At 40.9% G+C, this 18,100-nt stretch overlaps 1 protein-coding gene across 10 annotated transcripts in view; it reads right to left on the minus strand.

The window, feature by feature from the left end:
• The window catches only part of FOXP1 (forkhead box P1), a 508,980-nt gene that overhangs the window by 134,991 nt on the left and 355,889 nt on the right, over positions 1-18,100 (minus strand). The window lies entirely within an intron of this gene.

Consider the following 18,100-nt stretch of genomic DNA (forward strand, 5'->3'; position numbering starts at 1 on the left):
GGTAATTCACAAGTAAGAGCTCTATCACAGAAACAGATTTTTCTTTTCTTCTGACCACAAGTCCCATCTGTAGGCACATACCAAACTAATTACATCGGTGTCCTGGACCAACAAACAATAAAATACACAGTTTTTTTTTTTTCCCTTTTTCTTCCAGACAGCTAAATGAGCTCATTGTTCAAATAAGTCTATACATCTCCCCAGCCCCGTTATGTGATATAATGCACACTGCAAACTGATCTCATATCTTCCACCATGCATGATGAGGCGTCATTGCCATCTGCTAACCCTTTACATGCTGCACTGGGAAATCCTAATTAGGAAACAACCTGTCTGTGGTCGGGACTATAAATCCCAGCATGCAGTGCCTGCGAATGCTGGGATCTGTAGTTCCAAGAACAGCCTGCGAGCCACAAGTTGTCTAAACCAGATCTAGGAGATAAAGTTGGTGTCAGGTTTCCCTTAACCCTTCAGTGTCGATTTTTAGGTGCTACCTACATACTGGCAGAATATGGAGGAGCTCAGTGACGGGACCTCACTGACTTTTGTTCCTAATGTGTAGTTTAAGCAAACAATAATTTTAATACAAATTAAAGAAACTTTTTTTTATCTATCTATCTCATACTTGCCAACTCTCCCGGAATGACTTGGAGACTCCCGCATTTCGCGTGAGTCTAACGGACTCCTGGGAGAGTGTGACAATCTCCCGCATTAGGTCCAAAACGCCGCAATTCCCCAGGAATCGCAGCATTTGGCACCGCCCCCTGCTGTAAAATGACGCGATTACATCATGGGGGCGGGTCCAAAATTACACGAATTTTGGAGCCCCACCCCCCATCTCGCCCACCTCCCCCTTGCAGGCTCCCAGAAGCCAACTTCAGAAAGTTGGTAAGTATGATCTATCTATCTATCTATCACAATAGAAATATGTGGTAGAAGTACCATATTTTGACCAGCAGCTTATTAGCCACTGCAACGCTCCTTAATCTAACGCTACCCATCCTACTGGCGTTAAAATTATGTTTTCAACATGCAATTTCTAAGCACGTTAAGTGTATGTAAACACATGGAACATAAACTCATTGGGCCTGATTCATTAAGGAAAGAAAGTAAGTAAAAAAAAATGAGTTATCTCCTGTACAAAAATAACATGTTCCAATGCAAGGGGTGCAAATTAGTTTATTATTTTGTACATAAGTTAAATACTGGCTGTTTTTCATGTAGCACACAGATACTGGATAGCTTTATTTTTACACTGAAATTTAGGGGCATATTCAATTCTAGGCGGAAACGCCGAGAATCTTGCGGTCCGCGCATTATTATCGTCATTACGGTAATAATGCGCGGGAAAAACGTTATTACGGTATTTTTCTTGCTGGATTTCAGCTCCCTGAGCTGCGAGCTGAAATCCAGCTATTATCGTAATAACAGTAATAGTTTTTACGCGCCGCGGGAACCGGACAATTGAATATGCCCCTTAGGGGGGTATTCAATTGTTAGCAAGACGGGTGAAATACCCGCGCTCGAAAAATATTACCGTTAATACGGTAATTACTCGCTGAATTTCAGCTGAAATCCAGCGAGTAAATTACTGTATTAACGGTATTTACGCGCAAATTACCGTATTAACGGTAATATTTTTCGAGCACGGGTATTTCTCCCGTCTCGCTAACAATTGAATACCCCCCTTAAAGTTTATCTAGGACATGCCCTACCCCAACTATAAATCTGTCCCCACATATTACCTCCCCTCCAATGCAACATGGTTTTGCCAAGGTGCAAAGTTACTCATTTTTTAGCTTTACTATCCATAATGAATCAGACCCATTGTAACCAATGAAGCCATACATATTTACGTCTCTATGCGCGCTTAACTTGTGTTAACGTTTCAGAATGCTATTTTGAGCGCTTTTTGTTCTATTTCAGTATGTCTGACGCAAGCAACCACAGTTGAAAACTTACATTAACCTCTAAGCGCATATCAAATACGTTTATAAACGCAAAGCGGTTTACAAGCATTTTTTTTTTTCAAGCACTTTAACATGCTTTAAATGCACCCTGTGCATTTCTTTATGCTGTGTTCTCCAAATAGTTAATGCAGCTTGGATGCCTGTAAAATACAGATAATTGATCACTCTTATACACGTGCTGTCAGTGTGGCACATCAAGCGTTTGGGAAAGTATAAGAATGTATTGAAACTGTATTTGTAGAAGAGATCAGTGATCCCTATTTTTACAAGCATCCATGCTTCACTTACCATGCTGTGCTGCAAAGCAATGCTACATGCCAGAGTGTATGCATCCTAACATTCATATTATGCACAATGATATGCCGTTAATATCATGTTTACTGTACAGCTTGACATATACAGAACTACAGAGGAGACAACCTGTTTCTTATTTATAAGTTCACCATGATTAGACCTAGTGTGCATAAATTCTTTCCCCAATGTTATTTTTTTAAAGAACAAACACTGCCCATTATAGTAGATAAGCATGCCATAGAGCAGTGAAAAGCCAAAGCAGTGATGTAGGGAATGAAGCAAGCTATAGTTGATTGTTTAATTGATTTTAGGGCCCATCTTATCAGAAAGAGAGAATATGCTTGTTTGGAAGCCTGTCTCTAGCACTCATCTGTTAGAGACATAAGAGACTTTCATGCTTATCCCTTGGATGGTACGAGCCACCCATATAACTCAAAGAGAACCTCCAACCAGCCTACAGGAAGGAGCCAATCAGAGAGCAAGGAGGCAGTGTCCGAGGAGCCACTGAAGCAGGAGAGGGATTGGCCGCTAACAAAGTGGTGAGGGAAAGCAGGCGGGGAGGAGGGTGAACGACGGGGTGAGGAGCGGACAGGCAGAGAGAGGAGCGACTGAGAGAAGAGAGCTCAAAGTGACAGAACGATCAGAGGGAAACATAGTAAGTAAAAGTAAACAGAGAAAGTTAAGGGAGAAAAAGAAGGAGGCATCATAACCAGTGAGGTGAAGAGGGACAGATTTGTGGGAAGAGACTGAAAAGCAAACACAGGGGATTAATATGTAAGAAAGCAGAATAGTGCAAAAAGAGAGAGAAAAGTTGCTGCAAAGTAACTAAGACTGAGAGATACTAATTTGAGTATAGGTATAGGAGACAGTACATCAGAAAAGGAAGACAAGCTCAGAAAAGCCTGGGATTTAGATTATAGATAGAATCTGATTAAGAAAGAATAGGATAAGTATAGTTAGTTGGAAAAATAGAGTGACTTTAGTGATAGCAGTCCGTGTAGGAAAGGTTAGCAGCACCTCAGTGACCATGATCACCCGAGTGAGCGAGAGGACTACAACTGCCAGCAGACCGACCCCATAAAGCAAGAACCACAGTCACTCTATGTCATCAGGACAGGTGCAGTCCCTGAACACAGGGACCACACCAGGACTTCCAATCCAACACCTATACACCAAGTCTATAGGACAGATAGGTGGTACCGCTTCAGCTAACACCAAACTCACTAACTAAAAGAAGTCCTGGGAAAGTGAATCACTGCTAAAGACATTTCCCTACTAATGTGAGTCTTAGAGAGCAGGGACAAATAGTGGCTGCTTACTGTGCACAGAGACTGTGCCACATATTAAGCAAGTAACTGAGAGACAGGAAGTAACATAGTAAGTGGGCGGAGTCTGGTCTCTATCAAGGCCGAGGGACCCCACTAAGCGTTCAAGAATACAGCTATTTAGACTTAAATGATCAACTTAATAGTATAAAGTAAGTAATTCTTAGAAATTATAAAGCTAGGGTAATAAATGTTTTTATTTAATATTTATTGAGTGATATAAAATAAATATATTTATAAAAATGCAATAGCAGTACCTGTAAATCTGTATGACGTATAGCACTGCTAACTATCTTGGTCTTCCACAAACAACACCACTACCTTCTAACACAACCAACGTATTATTGGGGTCTTGTTCTAGTTGGGGGGGGGGGGGGAGGGTCTCACCTCTCTGGGTCAATGACACTCTCTAAGAAAAATAAAAGTAGAGCAGTCACTTCAAAACATCGCCAGAGTAATTATATGCACCTTAGTTTAGTAACCCGAGAGGAAAAGCAGATCTCCTGAGAGCACCTATCTACCGCAAAGGTGGGTGGGGCCACTGTGCGACCCGCGGCTTGATGATGCAAATGCCCCACCTACTTCTCACATGCACAACATTAAGCTCCGCCTGCTGTGAGCATTCTGATGATCTGATTGGTTAATAAACAGGGTACACAAGCACAACCAATATATATTACATCAACAAAGTTATGGATCTAGATTACAAAATATTATTGAAATAACAATGTAATAAAATATGTTCTAAATTTACTAATATCTCAGAGGTCTGTGACTGGTGACCATGAAATAATGCTGTTATAGGCACCTGCCTGAGTTTCTCTTGTTGGTGGGGCTAGCCAGCAATCTTCGGAGATAATAAGACTGCAGAAATAGGCTGTCACATCGGCATTTAAATGAATAACTTGCAGCTGTGATATTCTTAGTGCTGAAGAGGTTAAATTATTCATAACACACAAGAAGCCCATCTAGTTATGACTATAGATGAGTAAATTGGTTTCTTCTTAATCATCGGAGTTCTGTCTGCTGTCATATTGGTGACATATCGCAGATATCATTTCTAACGCTGTACCAAGGCATGCGAAAAGGATAAACAGTCTTGCAGCCATATTTAATTTATGTGGAATGGGGGGTCCTCTTATCCTAGTTAGGGGGGGGAATATGATATTTTGTGTCACTACTAAGTGCTAAGTCTTCAGTAAAGTAACGCATTGGAAGCTCTCAGTGGATGTTTACACAGGTCCCAATTTTTTTTATTCTTCATTGAAGGGTTTTTTTTTTTCCTTACAAGAATTCATCTTCTTTTGATCTTACATTCAAAGCAACAGAAGCTTGATAGACATGCAAGTCTTAAAGCAAATCCAGACGCTGGAGATAAACCCACAGCGTATGACAGGCAGGAGCATCTAAAGCTTATAAAAATGAGTAGAACAGCATGTCGTCTGAGTATTACAATAGCAGAAATCAAGAGACATATTAGGTAGAACTGATCAGCCACGAAAAAAAAACCCCAGTTCAAAACAGTTCAAAAGGCATATCATACAAACAGAGGACTGGGGGGAGGGGGGGTGACTGTGTATCACAAGAACATCATTTTATTCTTAAAGAAACATGGATATTATTTGTAGGAAAAAAGCATATACATACATATAGCAAGTATAAGCTGAAAAATAAAAATATCTGCACTCCTAAGAATAAAAAGGTCACTAAATGGGACTGCATTCCAATTTATTCACCAGTCAACCCCAGGGTAGAACATTTTATGTAATTAGAGAACAATTTACACAGTATACATACATATACACTTGAGGACTTTTCCTACCTTGCTTCCAGGAGATGTGGAGGCGAGTTAGGAAAAGAGGTGGGCGGGACTTAACATGATTTGTCACATGGGCGGGGCAATCAAATCATCAAGCCCTGCCCACTTTACCCAACAAACCTAGAGCTTAAATAAGTGTAGGTGGAGGGAGAATCAGTGAGGTGGAGCAAAAGACGATGATGGCTTTCGTCCCTACAGAAGCCAACAGTCAACTCTACCTGGGGCGGAAAAGTGCATCGCGGGGACCCATAGCAAAAATTGGGTAGGGGCCTGCTGATGTCGCTTTAGCCTCCCTCGCGGTTGGTTTGGCGCATGCTCCGGCTCACAAGACCACCTTGGAGAGCAGGGGGTGGGCGACACCACATTGTAGTTCTAGAGAGAGACTATTGGTAAGCTTTCCTCAACTTTCACAATCAGTCTTTGGGGCTTATTTAATAGCCTAATGCAAAGAACAATGAAGTCTTGTAACTCATAACAACCAATCAGATCACAGCGTTTAGCTGCCTTGTGCAGTTATATAAATTAAAACAAATATCTGATTGGTTGCTATGGGTTACAGTACAGATCCACTTCCCCCTTCACCTTGACACTACATAAATCAGTACACAGGGTAAATGGATATCAGGATTACAGTTTTACTAAAGCAAGTTCCCCCACTCGGTTAGATGGGCACATCTGTATGTGCGGCAACTCGAGTAGACGTCTATTTATAAATGTAGTGTTGGCTCAATAGGAGTTAACGAGGCCAGTTAACATCCGTGGCTGGGACACACAGTTAAGTTATCCAGCGGAATGGTAATTACCAGATGTCAGCTCTTCTCCATTCATCCTTACAAGCCTCAACGTATAGCAGCTCTGTAATTTACTCCAGCCCAGCAGTGAATCAGTTACACGACCTGACAGTTAATGCAGGTTGTATAATTATTGCTAAGAGAACATACAGGAAGTGAGCATCACTCTCCCTGATAATTGTTGTTAATAAATCACACATAAAACAACAACCACTGCTTTCTTGGCTGGGAACAAGGCTTATTTATTTACTGCATTCCTGCTCGATTGCACACAGCCTGTTGGTGAAGATTTCAGGATCTCCTGTGACGTTACAAGAATGCATATGGATAATGAATAATGGCTAAACAAACTAGACATTAATGTGGCGAGTGTTGTTCCCATCCAATCAAACGCTCTGTTATTGTCACACATCTGTGATAGCGACACGGATAACCATGGCAAGACCCCGTTGCTTACCCACAAAATAGGCAGCCATTGTTTGGTCCAAGTCAATATTCTTGCTTGTGCCCTCTATCAATTCACTATGAAGCTGTGACCTCACTGAGGCACAAAGCAGAGTTGTTAGTAACTAGACAACCTGAATTTTGGTACAGTTCTCAAAATAGTTGCCACTGTGCGCGGGCGGAGATAGTGGGAGCAGGAGGAAAGTACCGGAGCCCGGGCCAGCCTGGGGGCCCGTGCCAGCCTGTGTAGTGGCAAGAGCCACCAACTTAGTGTGGCCACATGCCCTTCAGTGGCGATGGACAGGGCTCCAAAAAGTTGCTGTATCGGGGCCCGAAAATTCCTCTTGGCAGCCCTGCAGCCGAAAGGTACATTTAAGTGTATATATGTGCGAGTAAGTTGTTAAGCAGCATCGCAAACCAGTAAAAAACAATTTAGACCAAAACAAAGCGACAGCAGATATTTAGAAAGGATTTGCCCTGCTTTATAATTAAGATTTAGATTTTCACTAAATAAAGAATTGTTAAAAATCGGTCCCATTTCTTCCATGGCCCATGATTAATCCATAGCTTGAAGATATAATAATGTTTCCAGCACAATTTTGTACTTAGGATTGTTTGTTAACAAACGGAGGAAGAACGGTCTCTGTCAGGTTAGAGGGCAGGAGCATTACAGTTACTAATTTAGCCTGCGGTTCTGTCTGATTAAGAACACCCCTGGGGACGCAGAACTTAGATCTTCCTTTACAACAGGCAGTGCTTTCTACAAAATATTTTTTTTTTGCATGCTAAAATCATTGGAATGTGTGGATTTAAAACCTTATCAACCCATTTAAACAAGCGTAATCAAGCTATTTTCATAAAAGATAATTCTTTGTCCTTAGCAGATATTCTCCCCCCTCTGCTGTGCTGGATAAAAGCGCAGTTGAGAGGAGGAATGTCTGTGATTGCTGTCATACAGGGTCATCTGCTGAGCGAAATATAAGTGTATACACTCGTTCAAGCTCGGGCGTGGGAACATTGAGGGGCCTATTTATGAAAATAAAAAGTGTGTTGGATTGAACACACTTTTTAACCTCAAAATTTTTATTTACTATAACTGTATCGCAGCAGATATCATAGATAACACTTCTTCTTAAATATGCCCCACTGAGCAGTCCCCATAACAGTGTATGGCCACTGCTTAGTATCACTATTTACTAAAGTTTGATAAAAAAAAATTATCATTTTTTTAGCATGTTAATGTACGTGCGCATATTATCATAATTGAAAAGTTTCAGAGCTGTCAGCTCTGCTCCGAAGAGCAGAGCTGGACAGCACATGTGTGGAGGGATCACATGATCTCTCCCTGTCACTCAACGCTCTCTCTCTGCAACTGTATAGCGCAGGGATGTTTGTGCGCATGCCCGAGGTTTTCAGTCGGCGCATGCGCACTGGAGTGAGAAGAGGACCCCCTTGGATCGCATACTTCGGCAGTGAAGAGGCAGTGGTCAGTATGTTTTCCACTTCACAGGAACAGCAGTTTTTTCGGAACTGTTGTTCCTGTGTTAATTTTTCATAAATATGAGAAACAATTCAATCCTTATCAATGCGATAAGGATTGAAAACTATTTTTCATTTTCTGCGGTGGTTGATAAATGTGCCCCTGAGTCTCACTGTCCAAGAAGGTGGTAATATCACTGGTCTTTGTACCTCGCATAATGTTCTAAATACTAGTCACAATGATGTTTTGAGAGCTTTTCACCAAAAAAAAAAGAAAACAAATGTATTGAAGAGATTTAAAATATAGCTGTGGTTGTGAGAGAGTTTGGTTTGTGCTATGCACCTAAGCCTTCCAGTCTGTAACCCTATTAATTACACCAAAGAACCCCGGTCAAACTGGAGGACCACTGAATGACTGATTCAGCAAGGATTTAATTAATTCAAACACATGGCTAAATTGCAGGGAACCAGTTGTTGAGGCGTTGACTTGAAGATTTAGGAATATATTTACTAAACTGTGGGTTTGAAAAAATGGAGATGTTGCCTATAGCAGCCAATCAAATTCTAGCTGTCATGTTGTAGAATGTACTAAATAAATAATAGCTAGACTCTGATTGGCTGCTATAGGCAACATCTCCACTTTTTCAAACCCACAGTTAAGTAAATTTACCCCGAAATGTGTTTTGGAAGACCTATATCCAGTTCAAAACTGGAGAAATGTTGTCCTATTTCCAGACATACTGGCATTATGCAGTTTGTGGCCACCGAAAAGATCCTTCTAAATGATCAGAATCTGATTGAATTAGATTTGGTTGGGCATAATAATAAATCTGGTTGGCTAGTTAAGTTCAACTAGCGTATGTATGAGGTCATCAGCTAACTCCTGAAGGAGGAGGATGCTGGATAGGCGTTGAAAAATCTAAACCCCAATCTGTCTAATTTTACCTCAAGTTTATGTAGCAAACTTGGATATTACCACTGTTCATCTGTAAAGATCTCTAGCATGTGACTTTAATAATAAAATGATTGTGTCTTTATTGTACACTTTTATAGCTTGCAGTGCTGTCCTACATAGCTTCCATGTTTTCACTCTGATGAGGTACATCATGTTCATTCTACTGTCCTACAGCGCAGTGGGCGGAGCATTCTAAGAGTGTCCCCGCCCTGGAAAGCTGCAAGACAAACTCAAAGGATTCAAGCATGACAATATCAATTTAGGCTGACGAAAGCGGGACAGTTCAGAGTTGTGGCTAAAGTAAGGTTTCAATGGCGACATTTGCTCATACCTTTATTTTTATTAGAATTAAAAAAGGGCAGCTTTTATGTTTAAACCCTACGTAACATTTTTCATAAAGGATAATGTTATGCATTGATCTTAATTTGAGTTTGTCTTGAGACTCAGGATGATGAGGACTTTTGTCCCGGCTGCCGGGACCTCTGCTTTGCACAGGTGAGCGAGGGGCTTTTAGGTGACATGGTTGAAGACAGTACCCCCAAAGCACAAGACACTCCCCCAGGGTATTTTCTGCCGAGGGACAGAGTTTAAATATTGGGAGGTATGCTTTAGCTCAGGGGTGTCCAACCTTTTAGCTTCCCTGGGCCACATTAGAAGACGACGAGTTGGTTTGGGCCGCACATAAGATACACTATAAATAACGATAGCTGATCATCATCATCATCATTTATTTATATAGCGCCACTGATTCCGCAGCGCTGTACAGAGAACTCATTCACATCTGTCCCTGCCCCATTGGAGCTTACAGTCTAAATTCCCTAATATAGACACTCACTCACACACATACAGACAGACAGACAGAGAGGGAGACAGACAGGTAGAGATTAGGGTCAATTTTGATAGCAACCAATTAACCTACTAGTATGTTTTTGGAGTGTGGGAGGAAACCGGAGCACCCGGAGGAAACCCACGTAAACACAGGGAGAACATACAAACTCCACACAGATAAGGCCATGGTCGGGAATTGAACTCATGACCCCAGCGCTGTGAGGCAGAAGTGCTATCACTTCGCCACTGTGCTGATCATCCAAAAAACCATAGAAAACATAGTTAACATATATATATATATATATATATATGAGAAAAAAAGTGATATATATATATATATATATATATATATATATATATCACTTTTTTTTCAAATCCCCCTATACTTACCTTTCAATCGCCCTGTTCAAAAAATCCTCTCTAGTTATTATACTATAATCACTTTTTGTATTGTTTCGATGCAATATCAATAAAGTGCATTTAAGCCAGGCATTGTATATCATGGTGCCCTGACTAGGCCTGCGGTACCTGACATATACATCACTGTGACCCCAAACTGTGACCTGTTTTGCTAATTACACCACTATGTTAGTTAAGGGATAACAACTTATAATGGGCCAAAGAGAATAATATATAATGCCCCATTAGTATTTCAAGTAGAAGTATGTAGCAGGGAGATAAGGTCCATGATGCTCCAGGACCAGGTGACTTTTATTCACTTGTCAGCGTCCCTAGAAATAATAAACAAAATCCCCCTTAACTTACCTTTTAATCGGCATGTTCTCCTGTCCTCTTCTCTTCTTTTCTCCAATTCTGTGCTGCTGATTGTTCTTCTCACGCGGGTGACTCCTCTGTGCTGCGCTCCGCAATGGATGTTGGGCGTGATGACATCACGCCCGACATTCACTGCGAGCACCGCACAGAGGAGGAGACAAGGGAGGGAGCCGGAGTACCAGCTGACGTGACCGCAAGGTAAGTATTTTCTTTTCTTTTTTTTTGCAGGATTTTTTTTTTCCATTAACAGTGCTGCCCCCTTGCCACAACCAAAACTCCTTCTGGGCCACATTTACAGGCGTGCTGGGTCGCATGTGGCCCGCGGGTTGGACAACCCTGCTTTAGCTGGTGCAGTGCCTTTCTTTACTGTGACACATCATTCATTATTTATTATTAAGGAACACTGTGGATACAGTGACAGAAAAACAACAACCATTTCAGCCTCTTATTAGATTTGCTTTGGACTTGAATGTCACGGTAGACCTTGACTGTAAAATAGCTCTGGCCTAATTGCTTTAATTGCTAGAAGTTGTGCAGGCAGGTGTAACCTGATCTCTTGGCTATTGTATAGAGCAGGAACAACACGGACTGTTTACACAGTGATTTCAGTTTAATAGACAGTGGAGCTAGCTTACAGGCAGTTGCAAAAACATAGCAATGGGGTGACCTCCTAATGTAGTCATATTATTTTTGGATTTTCTGTTTTCCAACACTGCTTGGCTTTTGCAGTGCATCTTACTAAATGGCAATCTCTATTATTCTCACTCAGCCCAACAATGTCACCATTGGTGGCAAGCTGTCTGCTGTATATGCCACTTGACGAATAGAAGAGGAATGCATATAAATGTAGTATAAGTCGATGAATCCAGTGGGGGGGCGGAGCTTAGCGAGACAGGTCATGAATTATTCAGCAGCTGTCAGTGTAATGTCAATCTCTGCCTCAGTTTTATGCTGAAATCTCTGGATATGTGATTCACACCTATACATGTCACTAGAGAGCCCCACCATGGCTCCCCCATCCACAGACAGCTCTAACATGGCACCCCCACAGTACAACAGTACATGAATGTTGATCAGGGAATTTTTCACAAGGCTTAGTGGTTAGCACTTCTGCCTTTCAGCACTGGGGTCATGAGTTTGATTCCTGACCATGACCTTATCTGTGTGGAGTTTGTATGTTCTCCCCCCTTGTTTGTGTGGGTTTCCTCTGGGTGCTCCGGTTTCCTCCCACACTCCAAAAACATACTGGTAGGTTAATTGGCTGCTATCAAAATTGACCCTAGTGTCTCTCTCTCTGTCTGTGTCTGTGTGTATGTTAGGGAATTTAGACTGTAAGCCCCAATGGGGCAGGGACTGATGTGAGCGAGTTCTCTGTACAGCGCTGCGGAATTAGTGGCGCTATATAAATAAATTATGATAATGATGTTGAAAAAAAAAACAGTGTAATTATGTATACCTGAAAACTGAATCCAATTTTGTCATTTCATATAACGATAATTACATTTGCTGAATATAAGTCCTCTTTTCGGATGCTGCCCATCCTTTTCCTCAGTACTCTGCGACTCGTGTGTACATATGCAACGTTAATTGTTATTGTTTCTTATCTACTGATAGTTTTTGTTGTTAGCGCCTCCTACAGTCTCTTACCAAGTACTGCACCTGACGGAAATTGCAGATTTCTTAAATAACTTTTTTACTGAAGTATATCGGTGCAACAGCAGCATTAATGAGAATTTAAATTCCTTTTAAACCTATGTGACTCACATCATCCGGGAGAAAGCTTTGCAACACTAAAAAAACAAAATGAGGCACTAAGTACAAAAAAGTGAGAGGAGATGACAAGGGGCATTACATTTGGAGCAACCGCGAAGTTCTTAAGAGGCTCATTTTATTACAACTGCACTATGGTCCTGCGACAGTTTCTATATATGCCCTTCACAGCCCAACATTTAAGTAATGAAAGCTAATATTTGATTGGTTGCTGGGGCTACCGCAGATTTGTGTGCAGGTAGAGGAGCGAGGCCTTGAATATGCTGCTCATTTAAGGTTTACAGTTTCTCACAACCCAGTGCTTCTTGTTTGTTACATGCAATCATTTCAGGCTGAATTCAGGCTGAAGACGTCGTGTCAATGGGAAGATTTAGTGTAAACTACTTGAGGCCCTTGGTAGGAACATAGAGTAGAGAAAGTAAACATCGCCCCCCCAAGTTCCTTTACAAGTTGTATGTGCAGCCAGTGCCTGGTACAGCGATCTGCCCTTCTCACTGAGGAGGTCAGTACAGCTATGCAGAACTTGACAGGTTCAGTTTACAACAGGTCTCCCTCTTTGTTTGTATATGCCGGCCTAGCTCTCTGCCAGCTTAACAACAGATGGCAGGGGGGGGGGGAAAGTTCCATTCCGACTGCTCAGAGATACTTAGCAAACAAGTCCTACAGACACACAACCATTCCTTCCTTCCTCGTAATGTGTCTCTGCTGTGTGACATCATGGAAAATTAACACATCAGTTTTACTTTCCGGGGGGGATTAGAAATCCAAAAACCACTTAAATTAAGTCAATACACTTATTTAATTGGTGCAAAACTACGACTGGAGACCTCTTATTTGTGAAGAGGAGAAAAGTGTTGGGTTTTATTTTTGCCCTTATAATAAATAGGATATGTAATTTTAGCAGACTACAGCTATACTTAATAGCGCAAATCAAAGTCTGCTATAATAGTTTTTGTGAAAGATGAGCAGCTCATTTAAATAGGGAACGTTGATCCCTATTTTGAGGGGCCTGATTAAGACCCTATGGAACCCTAGGCAACATACTTGTTTAGGGCACCCTTCCCCACCAGTTTGTCAAACAGGAACACATAATAACTGGTTAGAGTGATTGGGGTCCCTTCAGTGCCCACAGGGCCCTAGAGGGAGCCTAGGTTTACTAGTGGATGATCCGGCTCTCATTGAGGATTCAACAGTCACGTACCCTCAATGAGGTGGTGTAAGTGTTTATTGCTCTCCCAGAATCACAGCGTCCACTTTCATTTTATACTTCTAGAAAGCTGCTGAATCAGTCTCCTCCGGTTATTTTACATAAGTATGCTACTGGCAATAGGAATTGGAAGTAAAAGCCAGAACCAAAATGGAGGAGACAGATTCAAAGTAGGTAAATAACTGCACAAAATAATTTTTGGAATAAAATAAAGCAGGACATATTGGTAATATACCGTTTAATCTCCATTGGTTTCCTTTGACTCCGTTGCAGTTCCCCTTGGTGGGTAGGTGTACTAGACAGGTTTCCTTGATTATTAGGCAAGCAATTGAAATATGGAGGGAAGCAAATGCCCTGCTTGGGGGTCAGGGGTATGACCCGAACACTCTACAATTCCACTCTCCCTCAACAAGCTAAACTGCAAGACTACAATATGTGGCGGAGGTTTGGGGTTAACACTCTAGGTTTTTGAACTGTTGAAAAAGGAGTATGGGATCCCCAACCGCACATTTTACAGTTACCTTCAACTGCGACATACCCTTACCTCTCAATTTACAGACCCCCCCCCCCAAACCTCTGATTCAGGATTCCCCGCTTAAGAGGCTATTATCCACTGTGGGTACTCGGAAAACAATTTCTGTCCTGTGCTCTACCCTTTACTTTCAGATAACGCCTGATGGATTGGCAATTTTTCGGTCCAAATGGGGCTCCTTTCTGATGATGATTGGACACAAGTGCTTAAAATGTTTGAGAGATGCTACGGCTTGCCTCTGTTACCAACAAATTCATTTGTTTTTTCTTCATAGGGTCTACTACTCTCCGCTAGGGTTGTTGAGAATGGGTAGAAGACACAATTCCAACTGTCCCGAAATATGATTTGAGAGGGAGCAATTTCTGGCACACGTTACGGGAGTGTCAGGTGGTCAACATCATTTGGATGGGTTTGGGATTGTGTCCGTCCTAAATACTTTACCGGCTGCTTCCCCCCACCCATTCCCCCCACGGCCTGGCCCTCTTGATGCCAAATGGTGTCTCTATGGTATCTCCTTTGAGGACATTACTAACAAGACCACTTATAATTATGTACTCAATCTTATGACTTGGCTCGCTCCTGATTCTCCTGAGTTCCATAAATGGAGATTGCTTGAAATGGCAAAATGCAACACGAGAGGTATATGTACACTAATAGGAATGCAGTGAATAAATACCACAAGATTTGGTCCCAATGGTACCACTCGCAATACAGAGCTTGTTGTAGTGATCTGGTACCTATTGACTAATTGCTCACATGATGGGTGGTAAGGTTTCCTGGCATGACTTACTCTGTGCACACTCACGTCTTCTCATTTTCGAATGCCTTAATTGCACTATATTTTTTCTGTAACCTAGCGACACATGTGATGTATATTTAAACCACTGTATCAGTGTGGTGAATTTTTTTAGCTTATATAACGATTGTTGCCCACAACAACTTTTCTGATGTTTATTCTCCTACGTGCCTGTGTATTCTTTATGTTGTTATACAGATTATTCTACCTATCTGGTTCAGTCTGTGCAGTATTCTAGATGCCATGCTGTTGTTTTCTCTTTAGTTACTTTTCTGTTTTTTGGAATATTTCAATAAAAGTCTATACAATTTAAAAAAAAAAAAATATATATATATATATATATATATATATATATATATATATATATATACTTTCAATCATAAAAGGTTAAATTGTTGTAACGTGAGCTTTTATTAAAATCGGCTGTTTATACTACAGGGTACGGATTCCATCTTTAAGGACTACAAATCTTAAATGCATTATATATGTTAGCCACAGGTAGCATTCACAAACATATGTAATATTTTCAAGAACCTATAGGAAAATAAGTTATTTGATATGAGGGATAGATCATATTTTTTTCTCTATGCACACCAAAACTCCTGTCAGTAAGCATTCAGATATCTAAAATAATAATAGAGGGCTATAAAAAGACTCATTTACGAAGCGCAAAAGTGCGACATCGCAGCACAAAAGGTCAAGCTTCTACGTTGGCGTAACTAATCCCTGCTTTACTGGGAAACACATGGATTTGCAAGCCAAGAAGATGGTGTCTGCAATGGAATGAGTATGGTGGATGGGTGCTGTCTCCTGCTAAGTGCGGATAAGGTGCCCAAATGCACCTATTTTAGCACTGAAATGGAAAAGAGACGCAGTTATTTACAAGAGATAAAGAGGTAGAGAGGGGGGGCGGAATTAGAGGGCCTTTTCCAAATCTGTGGGAGGTTGTGTGGCCTTTTTCAATTGAAAAACTATTCCTTGCTTCTACAGTTGGATCTTTCAAAAAAAGATGACAGTCTAGAAAACCTACAAAGAGTCCCTATTCACTTTTATTTTTTTTTACAAAAATTCAAGAAACATTACTTTACTTTGGACCTGTATAACTAAGGACCGAAAACCAAAAAAACGCAATGAAGTAAATGGATCAATCGGCGGTTATCCAAAACCGCAGATTTTCATTGATTGACCGTCGGTATTTAAATACAATTATATTAAAGGTTAAACCCACCTTTAATAAAATGGCACTTTTAAATAATGCCAGCAAAACACTTGCGATACATTTACCCCGATATGTGAACAACGTACTAATCTATGATTCATACACACATCTGCTGTAAAACAAATTTAAACTTTAAACTCCTGTAAATTTGAATGAAAGGTAGAAAAAGGAACAAAATAGAAAAAAATAAAAATTAATAATAAATGATGACAAAACACTATAGTCCGTCCAGCCCTTGGTGCGCTGTTTCCCCTTTAATTGCTTTAGTGCAGTGGAATTACAATGTAACAAGCAGGGAATTAATAAACGGATCATTTCTCAAGAGCTGACCGGCCATAGTTTAATGGGTTCTCAAATTAACATGTAATTAAACAATTACCATCATGCCATGTATGTATATAAGTTGCGGCAACTGGCCTAGCGACATACGGCAGGAGAAAGAGAAGCCTGGCTTGTTAGTGACAACATACGCTGTAAAGTGGACGACGCCAATCTCCAGTCAATTAAATCACTAAGTGTGAAATGTCCCCAACAGCGTTTGTCAAGCACCGTACAGACCAAAGGATCAGGGTGTGCGTATCTCGTCCCCGTCTGTAGAAATGTCGACCTGACCTAAAATTCTCCCAGAAATTTTAAATCATGAGCTGTGATGTGATAAAGCTCCACAGAGTCCAGTGATAATGTACTGCAATGATAAGGTTGATTTCAGTCCTGTTGCTGCTATCTTGTGTATACAATATACTCTGTGTAACAAAGGGTGTACACTTTGTGTTATTAGACAGGACACTCTCTTACCATAACACTTTATATTGCATTGTTTTAATAGTGTAATTGAAACATAAAATCAAATGAATAAATAAAAAAGAGGTTATAATTTCATAGATCTGAGCCCAGAATATAGTGGTTCACATGAATAACTGTACCCATAACTTATATTATCTGCTTAAATGACCACTAAACCCTACAAGTGAAGTTTTCAGATACAAAGCGGAACGGTAAAATACATTTTTGATTGTTACCCGACATTCTGGCTGCAACTCTGTTAAAAATACTACCCCCCCCCCCCCCATCCCTCCCCACCCACTTCATTACAGACAGCTGAAGCCCTTCCACAATTTTAGGATATAGTCCAATTGGACCGAATACAGGTCAAAAAGCTAAAACTTCAGTCATATCAGGCAGACATGACACTAGCCCTGCCCCTATGCGTAAATCAACCAATCCCAGTTTTGAGTTTTGTGCTTCTTTTAATTCCTTCTTTTCAACAAAATCCACCAACTAAGCCTGTTCTAAACCAGTGGCGGATCCAGGGGGGGCAATTGGGGTAATCACTCCCCCTAGCAGCACAAGTATTTTAAATTTGGGTCCAAGACATCGATCAAAACGTGTGGAGGGGGTGGGGCCAAACACGGGTGGCGGGCGGGGTTTTCCGGGGCCAGCCAATCAGAATGAAGGAGGGGAGTGATTATGCAAAATCGTCCCACTCCCTAAAAATTACGTCTAGGTCCGCCCCTGTTCTAAACACCTACTACTATTTTTAGACCGCACTCCAGAGCTTTCACATCAGCTTTCAGAACATATGCTCTTGTAAAAACCCCTGTAACGTATTTAAATCCATCACATTGAAATCACCTGTATTTTATTTATGTTTTTTCTTTTCTTAATCCTATTTCCCAGCTGAGTATTTTTGAAAACAAGATGTACATAAAACAGTGGCAGTGGATTAAATACAATGCACACACAAAAAAAAACAAAACACAACACAGCTGACACCACAGCTACTCCCAAATACATTACATAAATCGAATAACAAAAAAATGAACAAGCCTCGCCGCGCAAAACAGATTCTTTAAACACCTCTTTCCTGTTATTGAGAGAAAATTGTGCTTATTGCTCC

This window comes from Mixophyes fleayi, chromosome 8 (assembly GCF_038048845.1).
Source record: "Mixophyes fleayi isolate aMixFle1 chromosome 8, aMixFle1.hap1, whole genome shotgun sequence".
Taxonomy (NCBI): Eukaryota; Metazoa; Chordata; class Amphibia; order Anura; family Limnodynastidae; genus Mixophyes; species Mixophyes fleayi.